This window comes from Mytilus californianus, unplaced genomic scaffold (assembly GCF_021869535.1).
Source record: "Mytilus californianus isolate M0D057914Y unplaced genomic scaffold, xbMytCali1.0.p SCAF_6, whole genome shotgun sequence".
Taxonomy (NCBI): domain Eukaryota; kingdom Metazoa; phylum Mollusca; class Bivalvia; order Mytilida; family Mytilidae; genus Mytilus; species Mytilus californianus.
This window is the reverse complement of record NW_026262712.1, coordinates 112,149,030-112,167,354: the sequence shown is the minus strand read 5'-3', so window position 1 is coordinate 112,167,354 and position 18,325 is coordinate 112,149,030. Positions and strand designations below refer to the sequence as shown.

Here is an 18,325-nt window from a genome sequence, read left to right as displayed (position 1 = left end):
GTCTTCTCTCATAAAATACATCAAAAAATGCGTAAACCGCGAAAAAGAAATTGCCGCTAAGTCGGCTGACAATTGCTAAACGCGAAATAAAGTATCTGCAAAAATAACTTGGTTTACAGTAAATGTTTTTTTTCCCTGAGTGAGTCATATTGCTCTTGTTGTGTTGACAGCACTTTGGGCAAATTTGAGTTAATTTTTCTCTTACAATTTTAATCAGCCTTTTAAAAGATCACATTTCCTTCACCCAACAAGCCAAAATTTCCAAAGAGATCTACAAAGTTTTTTGAGTGCTCTTTACTGGAACATCATATGCATAATTTCAAGCTGCATTCAGGTGGGAAAATTCAGGTGGGAAAATCTAAGACTTGTATATCCCTATGCTGTGGCACTCATCATATCTGTAGTGACCAAATTCTGAAAGGAAACAAAAATGGCTTTATCCTAAAACTATTACTGTTATATGGAGCTCTGTGAACTTATGACTTTAAATAATAAGTATTAAATTGTATTTATTGAATAGCCAAGAGTTAAAACTTTCAGGACATAGTACATGTGGTTTAAAAAGGAGAAGAAAACACATTTGTGGACATGTTCTTAGATTACAATCTTTAATTTTAGGACAACTTGTCTATTATATTCTTCTATAGTTCAGTTTAGTAAACATAAATTTTAATGTATGTTTAAAGTCTGTAAAGAAGTGTCCACAATAAGATTGAATGGTCCAGATTTACTACCTTAATGGGGTTGGAAAATTTATCGATATCATTAGATTGTCTTTTCCTACATTTTGGTATGTAAGACATTTTAATTTGGTTGATAAAGGAGCTGATAATGTCACCAACTGATACAAACATTATAACATGTCTGTCCATCGACATGGTCATCAACTACAACCCATTTCATGGTTAAAAGATCAAACATATCGTTGAGGTCATGAACCATTCAAATTTCATAAATTCATTGAAAATTCCAAAATTAATTTGAAGTTTTTGAAAAAGGTTAAAAATGAAGCACTGTTGAATGAAAAATTACAGTATCATATTTTGTTAAGTTAATAAAAGACTTTTTGCACTTTATAAGGCTGTATTTGAATGTGAGTGACTTTTGTCCCTCTAAGCCATCCCTAGTTCTCTGGTGCTCATTTATATGTAGCCTCTTGTGGTTAGTGAATACATAATCCTTATTTAGTCATAACTTTTTTTTTTTATTTCATTTATAATTTAGTGTAAACTAAAATTTCATTCTGTAAAAATTTTACTTCAGTTCATAAATTAACAAACACAGGCAACAATACAATATCTTCGTCAGAGTACCCCACAGTTTGGAAAAACATAATGTTTCTTACTAAGTCAGAAAAAAGGAAGTCATTATACTGGCTTTAAAGCTTTTGTGTTTGACGATCGCAAACTTTCTTTAAAAATATACTTATATGGTCAACGTTGGATGATTTTGAAAACCCTGTGGTGAATTTTATGAATGAAACTGGAAATTTGAGTCGTGGATCAACAATTCAATGAATAAATTCATATTTTCAGTACAAATGTATATAGATCAGATGTATTGTGAATTTTGTCAGCTCAAGGATCTTATATTTATATCTGATAGTTTTTGTTATGTTTATAGTATTTGATATAATAGTGATTTCTAGTTCTGTGTATATATATAATATTTCTGACTTATATAAAATGTTTCCTTGGAGGATTACTTTCTAATATTTTATGTAAGTACTAAATAAACAGGAAAATTAGGTTAACATAATATAATTTATTAGTCTCAATTGTGAATTATATTAATCACCCCTTTTTATGCCCCCGCTGTAGTGTAACCTTTGTCCGTCTGTATGTCGGTCTGTATGTCACAAAATTAGTTTCCATTCTCTAACTTTTGTTTGCTTCAACCAAATGTGATGAAACTTATACACCATGCTTATTACCACAAAGCCAAGATCAAGTGTGAATTTTGGTTGTGTCACTTTTACTGTTCTTGAGTTATATCCCTTCATAACATTATATGCAGGCCGGGCATTATCTGTGTCCCATGGACACATTCTCGATTTATTTTTAATCTTTTTTGCATATTTGTCAAATACCTAATTTCATTTGTCATTTCACTAATTTCTGTATTTCTAAGAAATTGTATAAAGGTGTGAAAATAATTCAACTTCATAATTGATTTAGTTATCCAACTCAGTTTTGATCCTAGCACCACAGATGACTCTAATATGTAGATGACAGGCTCTTCTAAACTATAAGTCTGGTATCTTTAAAGATTTTTTTTCTAGTTGCTATTTTTAAAGTTTACAGAAAATATAGTCAACATCATACTGTTCTGTTTCTAATTGAAGTTCATTTAATTTGCAGATTATTTTGAATATGTTGTAAAAGAAGAAGTCAGAAATTGCCATCTCACCAAACACAAGACCATTTAGACTTTCATGTCATTAGGTAAGCAATGATTTAGGGGAGTTAATTTAAGTTGACCAGAATCTCTGGCAAATAAAGTGGACCATATATCTGAGGAACAGGACTGTTATTGCTGTTCTTATTAATAATTTGAATAATATTTATTATTTAAAATAAATTAAGATTTTTATGGTGTTATTGGGAGGCATTTTAAATGTTTTATTGATGTTAATCTTTGTAGGTAAATTGATTTTCAAAAGGATAAGGGCAACAATTTGTCTTTAAAAACTGGAAATAAAAAAAACTTCAAAGAATACAGACTTATACTACATGCTTTTATATTTATATCAGTCTGCTTGTTGACTACTGTATGGTTAAACTTAAAACTATGTCTTTTTTAACGAGGGATGTGACATACTTTCAAGTTCATAAAATGTTTTGACAATAAATATTTGAATTGATTTACTGCAGTGTTATTGAAGTGAGAATTTTTTATGTCTTTTCCTTATGATTAAGAATAAAGAAATGATCTCTGACATTTTACTTATTATACTTTTTTGGAATCAGTGTCATGAAAACACTACACCAAAACACAATTTCACAACACATTAGCCCACAATATTACATCACTATGAAACATATTTAAATGTAATTGTCATACCCCATTGAAACTCATTGTCACAATATTTCAACTTTCAAAATTACAAAACAAAACACAAGTTTACACCATACCTAAACAAAATGTCAGATTACACTCAACTTTCATGTCACAACACCCATCAGATCACAATGTCATTACACACAAAAACACTGGCAATACATCAGAACAAAATATCATCACACACAAAAACAGTCACAACACTGTCATCACACACAAAAAGTCACAACACTTTGTCATCATACAGAAAAAGTCACAACACTTTGTTATCACACACAAAAAACAGTCACAACAAATTGTCATCACACAAAATAGTCACAACACATTGTCATCATACACAAAAAGTCACAACACTTTGTCATCACACACAAAAAAACAGTCACAACATATTGTCATCACACAGAAAAAGTCGCAACACATTGTCATCATACACAAAAAGTCATAACACTTTGTCATCATACACAAAAAAACAGTCACAACACATTGTCATCACACAGAAAAAGTCACAACACATTGTCATCACACACGAAAAGTCACAACACATTGTCATCACACACGAAAAGTCATAACACTTTGTCATCATACAAAAAAACAGTCACAACACATTGTAATCGCACAGAAAAAGTCACAACACATTTTCATCACACACGAAAAGTCACAACACTTTGTCATCACATACGAAAAGTCATGACACTTTGTCATCACACACAAAAAAAACAGTCACAACACATTGTCATCACACAGAAAAAGTCAAAACACATTGTCATCATACACAAAAAGTCACAACACATTGTCATCACACACAAAAAGTCACAACTCATTGTCATCACACACAAAAAGTTAACACTTTGTCATCACACACAAAAAGTCACAACACATTGTCATCACACACAAAACATGCAAAAAGTCACAACACTTTGTCATCATACACAAAAAAACAGTCACAACACATTGTCATCACGCACAAAAACAGTCACAACACTTTGTCATCACACACAAAAAGTAACAACACTTTGTCATCACACACAAAAAGTCACAACACTTTGTTATCACACAAAAAAACCAGTCACAACACTTTGTCATCACACACAAAAAGTCACAACACTTTGTCATCACACAAAAAAACAGTCACAATGCATCAGAGCACAATGACACACAAACTCATTAACAGTTCATAGAACATCAAATGAAAATTTACAAAGGACAGTGTGACAACAAGAAATGTCACAGTTCACAAAAAAAAACCCAGCTATTATAAACACCAATTGATTGTATAGTCATTGACATCATGTCAAGTACATCATTACATTTCAAGACACATTTTATAGTTAAAGCATTGTGATTTTAGAAAAAATTCTTTATTGTGGTCTACTTAGTAACTCATAATACTCTTTTCTTTGACACTGAATGCACAATAGATCTGAGAATATATACTGAACAAACTTGTTGCATATTTGTTTCTTTTCAGAGAAAAAGAATACTCTTAGATTTTTGTTTTTCTGTCCAATAGGTAATAGTTACCATTTAGAATCAGAATTTTTTCCATTAAAAGGAATTTCTCTTGTTACTTATTTAAGATAACTGGACCTAAATTATAAAAAATTGGTAGAAAGGAATAATTGTATTAATGTTCTAAGTATATTTGACAGGCCTTATTTGTTCAGGGGGTTATAATAGATATGGAATTAAAGTCATGTTAAGGCCTTTATTTTTGAATGGTTACTTTATAGAAGAAAGATAAAAGACCAGTTTTTAAATTCTGAGCCTCTTTGTCAAATAACGTGATCTGGTGTTGTTATATTTCTCTAAGTGTGGGAAGATTTAAATTACGATATGTTTTCATTGATGATTATTTTACCTTGACCAGAACTTTTTTATGTAATTCTTTTAAATTATTTGACCCTGTCTGTGACCTTTGTTCAATAGATAAATGTAGTTTCAATGTAACCTTTGTTTATATATAATTACGAATAACCATGATCTGGTATTTATAAAACCTCCAAAACGGTACCCTCCCTCGTCAGACATTCATGATTAAATTATTGACTCAAAAGGTTTACTCTACAGTCATACATAATAGAACAATTTTTATTTCAGAAATGTTCCTGGATACTACAATATGACTGGTCATTACAGTGCCTGAAACTCTGCAATATATTTAGGTTTGTAATTCAAAGATTTATTCATGATTCAATTGTTGGTGTTGAGAACTCTAAAACTCTAGAGGTGGGCCAGGGCTAAGGCACCTCTTTGTGACACCCAGTTTATGAATTCCTCGTCAACGGCATAAAAAATGAAATAATTTGCCTTCCCATTTCTCTTATCTCTGTTGGCTTTTGATTTCAGAATCCCTCTTTACGGTTAATAACTCTGTAAATGTTATATTTAAATTTGTTGCCTGTGGTTCTGTTATGCCCCCACCTATGATAGTCATGGGGGGGGGGGGGGGGTAATTATTTTTTCTAGTCTGTGCATCCATCTGTTGGTTGGTTTGTCTGTTAGTCTGTCCATCCTGTATCAGGTTTAGTTTTTAGGTTAAAGGTCGTTAGTTACCATTAAGCTTTGTTCACATCTTCTTGAAACGTTATTAGTACATGCTCATTATGATATGAACTTTAATTATATACCAAATTATGGTTTTGAACCGGATATCAGGGTTTACTGAATATTGAAATGTGATAGTGTGAAGTTAGTACATTCCCAGTTTAAATATTTTTGGTTTAAGGTTAGCTTACCATGAAGTTGTGGTCACATCAACTTGAAACTTTAACATGTTGAAGTACACATGTTCATTAAGAGTAGAATTTTAAAATTTGAATGCCAAATTATAATTTGACCTGTATTTCATGGTTTACTGAACATAGACATATAATAATACGAGCAGGGCATTGTGTCCTACGGACATGTCTAGTTTAAAGTAAAATTTATCCAACAGATATGTTTTAAGGCTGAATATCTGTCTGATTCTCGGTCAGACTAGGTATCAGTCAGTTCTAGTTTTGACCTATATATGTGGGTGTTATAAACTGTCAAATGATACCTTATTATTTTTTAATTCTGACCTTCTGTGTGCGGTGGATAGAATGTGTCTAATGATAACAACCTAGGGTATTACAAGCCTGTCATGTCTTCTATAAGACTTGGAGTTATCCCAAGCATTGCACTGATGTGTAAATAATGTCATATACAGAGAACCAACAGGTCATTTTATAACTAACTTTGCCAACTTCATGTCAGGACGTTATTTCATAAATGCTGTAAGTAAAATAAGGTTTTATAGATAATACAAGAGATCTTGAAGGAATATTGATGGATAATGATACAAGGTTATGGCAATACCCCTTTTATTAAATTTAACTTTTTTTACTTCTATGTCTTTTATACATACTTATAATGAATGAAAGTGTAAGAGTTTGCCTGTTTTGGTGGTTGATGAAAAATTTATAAAACAGTGTTATTCTGGGGAAGTATAGATCAGTGTTACTAAATAGTTGTCGCCTTTTAATGCATACTTGGAATGCAAATTAGTGTAATTGAGATTAAAAGAGCAACCAAAAAAAAAAATCAGGTTCCAAAATCATGATTATATATCTAATGTACTCTGTAATTCAATAGTCTTGTCAAGAAAATTAAAAAAAGAAATTTTCACTCAATTAAAGTGGTTAACATTTGCCCATAAGTTTAAATACGGGACACTTTAAGACTATTAGATTTAATTTCTACACCCACTTTTGTAATTGGTGTATGATAAATATTAGTTCTTCTATTACTGAATAACTGAGAACAAGTTCAAATAACAATCCACAAAAGGAGTATCCACATATTATTAAGTTCATATTAACAACTATAGACACATTGGTCTTTATGGGGAGCAAAATAGGGGATTAATTTAAATAATTTATTCAATGTACTGTAAATTCAGAAATTATTGCGATGTTATTATTATTGCGAAAAATGCGACAGGGTTATAATCGCAATAATTTAAACTCGCATTCTGAAATTTTTTATATGAATTAAACAGGATTTTTCTCAATATCGCAAAAATTAAAATCGCATTTTAGTCTAAAATGACAAAATCGCAATAATAAATGCTCGCAATAATTTCTGAATTTACAGTACATAAAAATAATAAAATATAATATTTTCAGTAAAAGATTTAATAATCTTAGAAATGTCACCTTAACAGATCAATAAATATATTTGGATGAATTGATAAAGAGTATTTTGATAATTCTTGAAGTACGTGCTGGACTAAGTGATACAAGTTGGTAGAAAATGACACATTTGAAAGGGATTGATTTTTTTTCAGATAAATTTTAATGATTTGTGATAACTTGATTTGAAATCTTCCCGGCTTTAGAAATTGAAACAAAGAATATATATAGACAGACAGCGTTGGTTTGTGGACAGCAAATTTCATACTTGTCAAAGCCATTCAGTATATAAAAAGTACACAGAATTACCAAAAATATAATATGGAAGAGCATCATAGAATGGCTTATAAAAGGGGTCCTGAAAAGCAGGGTCCTTTTCTTGGACTTTACTGAATTGTTTGAAATTGTTTAAGAATTTTTCAGTATCCACATTTAATGATTTTGTGTGAAACACTTGATAAAGTGTTATATGTCCCCCCCCCCTTTTCCAGAGTATCACTGCTATTGTGTTAGCATATATTAATAACAATGGTAGCAGACAGTATAAATGTTTTTTTTTTTTTTTTTTGTTCAACTGCCCTAGCTTAGACTAGAAAGGCAAGTTAGTGTAAACTCTGATCATGAAAGAACCAATGCTTGACTGCATAAAAAAATAGCAATAAGATAAGCAACATGACTGGTGACACTGGTGGGGCAGGATCTGTTAACCCTTCAGGAGCACCTGAGATCACATTAAGTTGTTGGTGAGGTTCATGTATTTTCAGTCTTTAGTTTTCTATGTAATGGTATGTTGACTTGTTTGTCTGTTTTTTGTCATGGCGTTATCAATTTCTCTTCAGCTTGTGAGTTTTGAATGTTCCCTTGGTATCTATCGACTCTTTTTGCACCATTCCTTAGCAGGCATTGTACACATTTTAATATGCTGATTTTCAATAAGTAAATAAATAGTTGTTATTTAGCCAAACCCTAAAATTTGACTGATATCCAGAGGCAATTGACTTTAAAGAGATTTGATATCGAGACTATAAGATCTTGTAAATCTATTCCTTAGTAAAATTATAGAAAATAGACGCACTAAGTATTAAAACAAGATTTGAAATATAGATTTCTTAATAGAAAGGATCTTCTTTCACTGTTTTGAATGATTTAATTTGATCAACTGTCAAAACAAGTCATCACAATTTAACCAGTAATGTCTATCTGATAGCGACACATTGACTACTTACAAAGTAAGAAATATTCAATAATGTAAGCACTCAGGCCTTAAGTCCACTCCTCAAAATATAACTATGGCTTTACTGGTCCCAAAACTTTTATACCTGATTTTATTTTTAGTGAAACATAATAATGATTTTTAGAAATGAATTTTAAATGATAAAAAGGAATAAAATGATTTGTTTAAAGTAAATGAGACAGCTACCCAACCAACCAAGTGTTACTGAAATAAGCAACTTCAGGATACTGTAGCTCTTGATCATCAGATAAGTACTTGTTCGCCATGTTAGAGCCTCAATTCTAGACAAATTGAAAAAATTCATTAGGAGGGGTATGCTTCAACCACTTGTTTGCACTTTACAACTTTCCTATCTATACTGGTCACATACACTCTTTACTATTTAACTTAAATTAATAAAAGCCAAAAAAAAAAAAACATACTTAGAAGACTTCTGGTGTAGGGAAGAAATTAGTTATATATTGAAAAAAATTAGAAAAAAACATCTCTTTGCTAATTGTATAAGAAATATATGTTCATTATTGGAATTGTAAATACAAAGTAAAATAGTTCTGTCTATATACCTCCTGAGTAAACCTTTCATGTCTGTAGTTCATTACTGTGGTAGACAATTAACTGTTAATTATACATTTAAATGTCTTAAACAAAGATAAGCTATTATAACTTCATGTGGTACATACTCAAACTATAGATTCCTTTGGTTATTACAGGGACATGGTGTCTTTAAGTCATCACAATGACCAGTTGTCCCGCAAGTTATTTTACTGACTAGATGTCAATAAATCATTAAATTATATTTGTGAGTATTTAGTCATCACAGTGACTAGGTGTCCCACAAGTCATTACACAAACAAGTTGTTTGTAAGTCAAGTAACCAACTACATGTATGTGTCTGAAGTCATCAGACTGACTAGTTATCAGTAAATCATTAAACTCCATCTGTAAGTCTTAAGTCATAACACTGACTAGGTGTCTTTAACTCATTACACTGACTTGATGTCTTTAACTCATTACACTGACTTGATGTCTTTAACTCATTACACTGCCTAGGTGTATTGTAAGTTATTACACTGCCTAGGTGTATTGTAAGTCTTCACACTGACTTGGTGTCTTTAACTCATTACACTGACTTGGTGTCTTTAACTCATTACACTTACTTGATGTCTTTTAGTCATTATACTGTCTAGATGTCCTGCAAGTCATTGCACTGACTAGTTATCATAAATTTATAAGACTGACAAGTTGTTTTTATGTCATAAAACTGACTAGGTTCTTATAGTCGTTGATTAAATTATCATGACTCTTCCTGCAGATTGGTTCAAGACATTGCTTTCATAACACATCTGAAGGTATAGAGCTTGTTTAATGTCATACCAGTGGTGGATCCAGAACTTTTTTTTACTGACTGCCATAAGAGGGGGCCCGCTACAGTCATGCTTCAGTGATTCCCTATATAATCAACCAAATTTTTCCCACGAAAGGGGGGCCCGGGCCCCCCAGGGCCCCCTTGGATCTGCCTATGCATACATACTTATTGACCTTGGACAGAATCTGTCTGACCTTGGACAGAGTTTGTCTGATTACTCTTAGTCTCAGTTCTTTGATTTCGATGTGATTTCAGTCAATCAACTATAGAAGATATTGACAAAATCTTTAATAAGACGATAAAAAAGTGTCTTATAATGACTTTTATCGCACCTTTCAGCGTCAACGATCAGATAAGTTTATTAAGGTTTTTTAAATGCTACTTCGGATATAAACCTGTTTTGATCGTATCAATAACTTTGTTAATAAAATCGTTAATCAATAATAGATCAGAACAGACTATATAGTGGCTGAATATTGAAATCTCCTGTTTAATAGGTTGTGGTAAACTGAACAAGTGTTGAAGTACTGATTATGAATGGGATATAATACACATCAGTGTGTGATTATTGGTGAGTAGGAGGTACATCAATTGTATTGGGAAGAATAGAAAAGACAGGCTTATATTTCATACTGTGATTTTAAATTATCTGTGTTTAAGCATGAATTATAGAGCGTGGATAATCTATCTATTATAGAGTAAGTTTCTAATACATATAATTTCTTATTTTAAATTAGGAAAATTGTATACAATGGAACTTTGTATATGTTATATTTAGATTTTCGTTTTCTTTCAATGTGAACAACACAGAACATCGCTTGGGAGTTTATATTTTGGGAAACTGAATTCCCTTTTTGGATTACATTACTTAAGTAGGATGTCTATAAAGTTTTGTCATTAAAACCGGTAAAACTATGTCATTTCTTAGTAGGTTATTTTGTGGCTGGATAGTCTATTAAGTATTCCATTGACTCTGGCCCATTCAGGTCACATCATATTATAACCCAGGACTAAAGGTTCATAAGATATCCTGATATGTTCATGATTTACAAGAAATTTATCACTTCTCTTTTGTCTCAAAACAATTTGGTAAAAAATTTGCTTGTCTTTAGTGAATACCAGAAATTCAAAAAATGTTCTTAAACTGTGAGTGAGTTCTATATAATGGCAAGGTGAATTGGACACTTTTAATTTGATATTTTCTTAATTCTCTCTGAACATATGTAAATGAGTTTACCTTTGCATGGAATATTGTGTATGCCTATTGACACTACATTTGTAGAATAAGGGTAAAACTGGCAAGTTGAACCTAAATTGTTATGTAAGGTACTTTCTGATTTTTGAAGATTGGATGGTGTACCTTGGGCATTATGGTTTTCTCTAACATGAAATCATATAAATCTTTGAAACAAGGTTTGGCATCAATCAATAAATATATCCTAGACTTTTAGAAATTGTATGCTATTATCATTCAGTTCCTATTCTAACAGGTTTATGTTCAAAAGTGTTAAAAAAACATTTTACAGAGCATTTCCCCAATATATTTTGCTATCATTTTTCTTAAATTTTGTTATGAATTTGAGATTTATACTTTTTTCACAAAATATCTTAGATTTTTCCATTGAAATATGTAGAATTATTCTGAAACTAATGTTTGAACTCAGATTCTCTAGGAAAGTTGTCCTTTGATGATTTTGGCAGTTCAAGGTCTCTTTTGGTCATATAGATCCTCTGGTTTTCCTGTTTGAATGGTTTTACACTAGTAATTTTTGGGGCCCTTTATAGCTTGCTGTTCAGTGTGAGCCAAGGCTCCGTGTTGAAGGCTGTACTTTGACCTATAATGGTTTACTTTTATAAATTTTGACTTGGATGGAGAGTTGTCTCATTGGCACTCATACCACATCTTCTTCTATCTATCTAGCCTTTGTTGGTTCTCATTTTAATTGTGATCAGTGTTCCTGATGTAGGTAAATCAAGAAAATCTTCTCACACAAATTTATAAAGGACTAATTCATACTTTATGATATCAGCTTATTTTGGATATCTCAAAAATTGTAAGAATGAAAACAAAACATTCGTACATCAAGATGTCATATGCTGGCTTCCTCCACCAATAAAAACTAGTCTCCATGATATAAATCAGTGCTAAAAATGGCATTAAACACCAACAACCAATCAATCACTTCTTAAAGAATTAAAGAACTATTATAATGCCTTCTTTATTTTGCTGTTGTATTTGGCTGTGACACACGTCTTATTGATGTGTTGTCCATTATTGGTATGAGGTGTGAGCTGAAGGTATACCAGTCTGTTTGTAGATAATACACATCTGTATAATATAGCTGCAATGTAACCACAGTATCTTTAAGAAACATAATTTATTTCAAGTTAAGTTGCTAATATCTAAAGCAGTTATCTCCCTTGTATAAAGATGACCAAGATGTAAGTCAATAAATATATTTGAGATTTCATTTATTTATTTCTGTCATAAGAGATTCACTATATATTTCAAAGTAACAGAAATTTGTATTTTATCTGATTTCAGATGGAAATTAGACTTCATCAAAACTTAATAAAATCATTATTGATTAATTGTTTCTGTCATTCAAGTTGTATTGATCACAAAATATCTTTTAAATGGCAGAGACAGAAAGCAGTTGCAAGTGAAATTTTACATCTAATTTTTTCCATAACTTTTTAGCATCAGGCCAGAAAACATTTGACATCACATACAACATGTACAAAATGTGATTGTTTTCCAAATGTTATTAGGTCAACCAGTTGAACAAATTGAGGTCAGAAATCCAAGAACCCAAAATATATTTCCTCCTGAGCTTAATAGTGAAATACATTATGTACATATATCAATGGTTTAGGCTTATTTGAAGTCATTTGAAATTTAAGATACTCTATTTTTAGTAAAACCATAAAAGAATGTTGAATATAAATTCCATAGTACCTGCAAACATGACAGTCTTCATATATAAAAGAAAATTAATTAATATCAAAACAAAATTTAAATGACCAGACATGATTTTTATAATCAAAGATTTCAATATTTGCTGTTTAAATAAATGTCTAGAAAAGATAATATTTTCTTTTAAGAACTTGTGAAAATTTAAACGACAACGTTTATTGAAGTGTAATCTGTCACAGTAAATTTAATTTGGTCAATATTTATATAAATTGAATACTTCTAAACAAGGAAAATAGAAATATCTCATCGATTTTCTGAAGGAGATCTACCCCTGGCTAACAGATTAGGAGACATATTTGTCGTATTGTAGAATAATTATATGGCTACTTTCATTTTCAAGAAAGGTATGTATAAGACTGATGAAAATTAGGAAAATACAGATTTCTTTTTTTATTCTGATTGAGTTTTCATTATTTTAAGAAAATTCAGAAATTTAAAAGACAACATTTACTATTTATATTCCTGCCAAGGCAAGCCAGAAACAGCCTATCTGTCACTACAAAAAGAAAAAAATGTCTGTCATTCCTTGCCGACTTGTTGGTAACAGTCTATCTGACAATTCAAAAATGCCTGTCTGTCAAGGCTTGTCATTTACGACTTGTCTGTTACTACGGCAAAAAGGTCTGTCAGTCCATGCAAACTTGTTGGAAACAGCCTATCTGTCCATACAAAAAATGCCTGTCTGTCAAGGCATGTCACACACAGCCTATCTGTCACTTCAAAAAAATGCCTGTCTGTCAAGGCATGTCACACACAGCCTATCTGTCACTTCAAAAAAATGGCTGTCTGTCAAGGCATGGCACACACAGCCTATATATCATTTCAAAAAATGCCTGTCTGTCAAGGCATGTCACACACAGCCTATCTGTCACTTCAACAAAATGCCTGTCTGTCAAGGCAAGTCACACAAAGCCTATCTGTCACTTCAAAAAAATGCCTGTCTGTCAAGGCATGCCACACACAGCCTATCTGTCGCTTCAACAAAATGCCTGTCTGTCAAGGCATGTCACACAAAGCCTATCTGTCACTTCAAAAAAATGTCTGTCTGTCAAGGCATGTCACACAAAGCCTATCTGTCACTTCAAAAAAATGTCTGTCTGTCAAGGCATGTCACACAAAGCCTATCTGTCGCTTCAAAAAAAATGTCTGTCTGTCAAGGCATGTCACACAAAGCCTATCTGTCGCTTCAAAAAAATGTCTGTCTGTCAAGGCATGTCACACACAGCCTATCTATCACTACAAAAATGCCTGTCTGTCAAGGCATGTCACACACAGCCTATCTAATGAGACTTGTCAGAATCAGCCCATCTGTCACAAACATTGCCTATAATTGCTAACATCCACTTCATTTGAACTTTGCTGGATAGTTGTCTCATTAACAATCATACCACATCTCCTTTTTTTCATCTTTATTTGTGTCTGCATATATACTCGCATTCAGTTCATCTTTTAATATTATAGAAAAAACTTAAAATGTAATATTCCAGCTACTTATTCTTACAGCCATAGGAGGGATTAAAATATTTTAAACTTAAGCTTTCTCAAAGTTTTAAATTCCACAAACTAATGTTTTTACGGGTTAATCACAAAATTATAATAAAATAAATCATTTGAGAAATTTCATTATGACAGATTATTCAAATGTGTTAATTTTTATTTATTTAACCGGAATATGAATATTTAAGTTCAATGAAGTTCGTATCAGACAGTGTGTATCGCTTACGGAACAGTGAGCATCTGTGACCTGGGTCAGGTGTAATGTCACAGAATTTTAATTTCTTTACACTAATTCATTTCACACTGCATTAGATTTTGAAATAAAGGAATACTATGTTGACAAATTCTCATTATTTTAACTAAATCGGTTACGTGTTGTGGTTCTCACTACCTGGATTTGAACTTTTAATCTTTAAGTTGATCAAGTTTTCTGTTATTTATTATGTCTATATAGGAAGGTGATTTGTTTACTTTCTTTGGTAAACTTTGTTTATCAATTATATTAACACTTAATGAGTTAAGGAAGGAGTATATTTGTTTACTGAATGATAAGGTTCAGTCTATACTTCTGTAATTGAATTTAGATATTGGGTCTTACCCAACTTATATACTTTGAAAGGTAACTCCTATAGATGAACACGGGATTTTAATGTTTCAAAAGTTTTCATGGTCAGTATAAATTTACATTTTTAATTGATACTCATAATACAAATTCAAATTTTTACTATACAGCTATAAATATTTGAGTGATCCTTGTATTTTATATGCATATTTTTTTATAGTTACTGAATCATAATATTTAAGTGCCAGTCTTTGTATTAGAATCAGGCAATTTAGGAAAAATTCAAAAACATTGGCCGAAAAAAACCCACCGACCTAACCATCCTATTTTGAAGTTTACCCTCATCCTGAGTTAGAAATGGTAGGTCTTTTGTTTCTGCATATCTGGTAATTCAAGAAATCTCTAGATAACTTTTGGTAAGAATGATAGCAAATTACGGAGTTAGCCCCCTTAAATTGTTAATTTCTAGTGCATTTAAACCAAATTATATCTTGAATTACCAGAACAGGAAAAGAAGACAAATGTTATATTCTTGCACCATTTTACAATTTGAACATAAATTAATATCAACTGAGTGGGTTTTTGTTTGTCATGTTTTCACCACTGCCTGATTCTTAGGCAGATTGGCACTTGTAATTAAAAAATGATTCAGAGGTGATTAGCAATAACACCAATAAGACAGCAAAATGTCAAAATCAATTTTTATCATCTGGATATCATTTTTAGTCTTTGTTTATAATGAAAAAGGCTAGGAAGTTATCAATTTGAATAATCTCATATAGCAAGAAATGGACTTTGACACTCATCCTTAATAGGGATTGACACTCTTTATGTACAACTCCTACACTGGTGATACTAATTTCTATTGAACTATTTTTGCTCCATAATGAAGCTGTAACCTAAACCTTGTATTTGATTCCTGGGACAGGTCACCTTCCTATAGGTGGGGTATTACAAAAATGTTAATTATACCAACACATAACTGTCACAATGTCCTCCCATAAAACTCTGATAACATGTATTGTAGTTTATGGTGACGACCGATATAAAATGTTGAAAAAATTAATATTGGATATGATGTCTGTATACAGTTAGAATGGTTTAATGGTTTATATTGGTGACTTTATATTCCCTCTGTTGTAATTATTTCCCTTAATTAAATTATAGAAATGAATAACATATAATATATTGCTCACTATACCTGGGTCAAACAGCTAGCCTAACAGCATGCAATATGTCTAGAGGTCAAGGTATTTACGTCATCAATAGACAAATGTCTATACAAGAGTAAAAGATGTAAAATTGAACCAGTCTAGACAAGGACAAGTGGTGTTTGAATGTAATTGTGAATACAGAATACCATTTTTTTATATTTTTCTTTTAAAGTTACTTCCCTTTGCAAAATTTTGTAAGAGTTATCTATCTTGGAATAAGGCATCTCAGTAGAATCACTACAAATTTGTTCATTTGTTTATCTTTGCTCCAGGCACATGCATCTCTTGTTTCAGCTTTCATTTGGTTTTGGCATGTGAACTGTAGATAGAGACTTATAAAGAGTGGAAATTTTTAACCTTCTGTTTTGGTTTTGGCATTTAGTGTGCTAATGTTGAACCCCCCGTTTTTGGTGGGGTTCCTGTTGCTCAGTCTTTATTGTGTTTTGTGAACTGATGTCTATTTGTTGTTTTTTGTTTTATTGTCCAGGCATTGTCAGTTTGTTTTCGACTTGCAAGTTTGAATATCCCTCTGGTATCTTTCACCTCTCTTTTGATGACCTCTATTTGTAAGTTTGTTGTAATTCTGCACTTTTGGGTTGCTGTCTTAACTTAATATTTATCCTACATCTTTTATACATCTTATTTTATTCCTTTGATTTGTCTGTTAACTAATTACTGCTGGGTTTTTACAGTAATTAATTTTTTATGTAAATTTGTTTACAACTTTTCAATCAAGAATGACTGTGATTTCCTTGACCTGTCAAGATTTTGAAATGTTTACCACACAGTCTTGGTAGTGACAAGTAAATAATAATATATGTTTTATGTGTTATGAGTCAACTTAAAACTTCACTAATGTCATATTAGTCTTTTTTTTTAAATATTTTTTGTAGTTGTTGATTTTTCATATAAATATTGCATTATTATTCAATTTAAAACACACCATTTTGTTAGTGTTTTCGTACCACAATATGACATAGTCTGAAACTATTTATTCTGATGTTTGATGGCCTCTTTTTGGGTGTGGGTCCCACTACAATTAAGATAACTGGTCTCTTCTCTGTTGATATCTAAAGAAAGGGATTGTAGAACTTAATTCAATTCCAACTTCACTTGTGAATGAAAGGGGATTTGAGTTAAACTTCAAAGGAACAACAACACAAAATGAATCTCCCTCTTCACCCCCCTCCCCTTCAGTTAGGTATTTGTCATATTTTACCATTTTGAAGACCATGCAATTATCGAGCGTTTGTTGTTATAATTTTAACAGTAATCTATATATATTTGTTATTGCCTCATATCTTGTATTCAGAAACCCTATTTATTGTCGATTCATATTAATTGTAGTTGATTTGAATATTTAATATGAATTTCTGTTTTAAGTGACAATAGTTTGAAGGCTTAATATTTGTTTTGTGACTACCAGTATTGACACATTGAGGTCAACATGGTAAAACAAATTAATTTAAAGATGTTTATTTGTTATTCAATATTTCAATACAATTATTGTCAATTTGATAACGGCTCCTGAATAATTACTCAGTTTGTTTATCATTTAATTTCATAGGTTTTTTACTTAAGACTTCTAAAAAATGTTGGTATTTTTCTTCAAATAATGAAAATTGGACATAATGAGCAACTTAGGATGTGGCTATACTATAGGTCCTTGTCATCTAAATGTTAAAGAGACCTAATGATGTGGATATAAACAAATATAGGTCACCATGCAGCCTTCAACAATGAGCAAAACTCATACAGTATAGGAAGATTATGAAAAGGCCAACTAATGTGAAAAAATGAAACCCCCAACACCCCTTTCATTATTATGGATTAAAATGAGAAATTTCACAAATTGATATTAAAATAAACTTGTATTACAACTAATAATAGATGTATTTAAATTAAAAATAAATAATAAGTTGGACATTTACCCTGGATAAGTCCTTCTATTACTAATGTATATTTCTATTGTTATATAGTATTAAAAGGGTGTAGCTCTGTTTCTATTGCTTATTTCAACATTTAGTTTTCTACAATAGATGGAATTTTTAAGAAACCTGATAGATTATGAAATATAGACATTTGTCATTTTATGACATGTTGAGAAAATTGAACTTAAAATTTTCTTCAGAATTGACACTTTTAAAAAACGAATAAAGCTTTTATGTTTGTGTAAAATTCCACTGAAATAAAAGAGGTTTTGCCTATTATTAAATTTACTTACTATTTATGGAAGGATGAATAAATAAGTCAAATTTGAA

At 31.2% G+C, this 18,325-nt stretch overlaps 1 protein-coding gene across 5 annotated transcripts in view; it reads left to right on the top strand.

Moving 5' to 3' along the window:
• Positions 1–18,325, top strand: part of LOC127705930 (uncharacterized) — a 47,195-nt gene that overhangs the window by 13,689 nt on the left and 15,181 nt on the right. For 3 of the 5 annotated variants that reach the window (XR_007984119.1, XM_052210281.1, XM_052210280.1), the window contains 2 exons: positions 2,361–2,444; positions 5,158–5,222. The gene's annotated coding sequence lies outside the window, so the exon portion shown is untranslated. Of the gene's footprint in view, positions 1–2,360; positions 2,445–5,157; positions 5,223–10,311; positions 10,386–14,919; positions 14,958–18,325 lie in introns of those variants that run through there. The other 2 variants (XM_052210282.1, XM_052210283.1) reach the window with 2 other exon arrangements.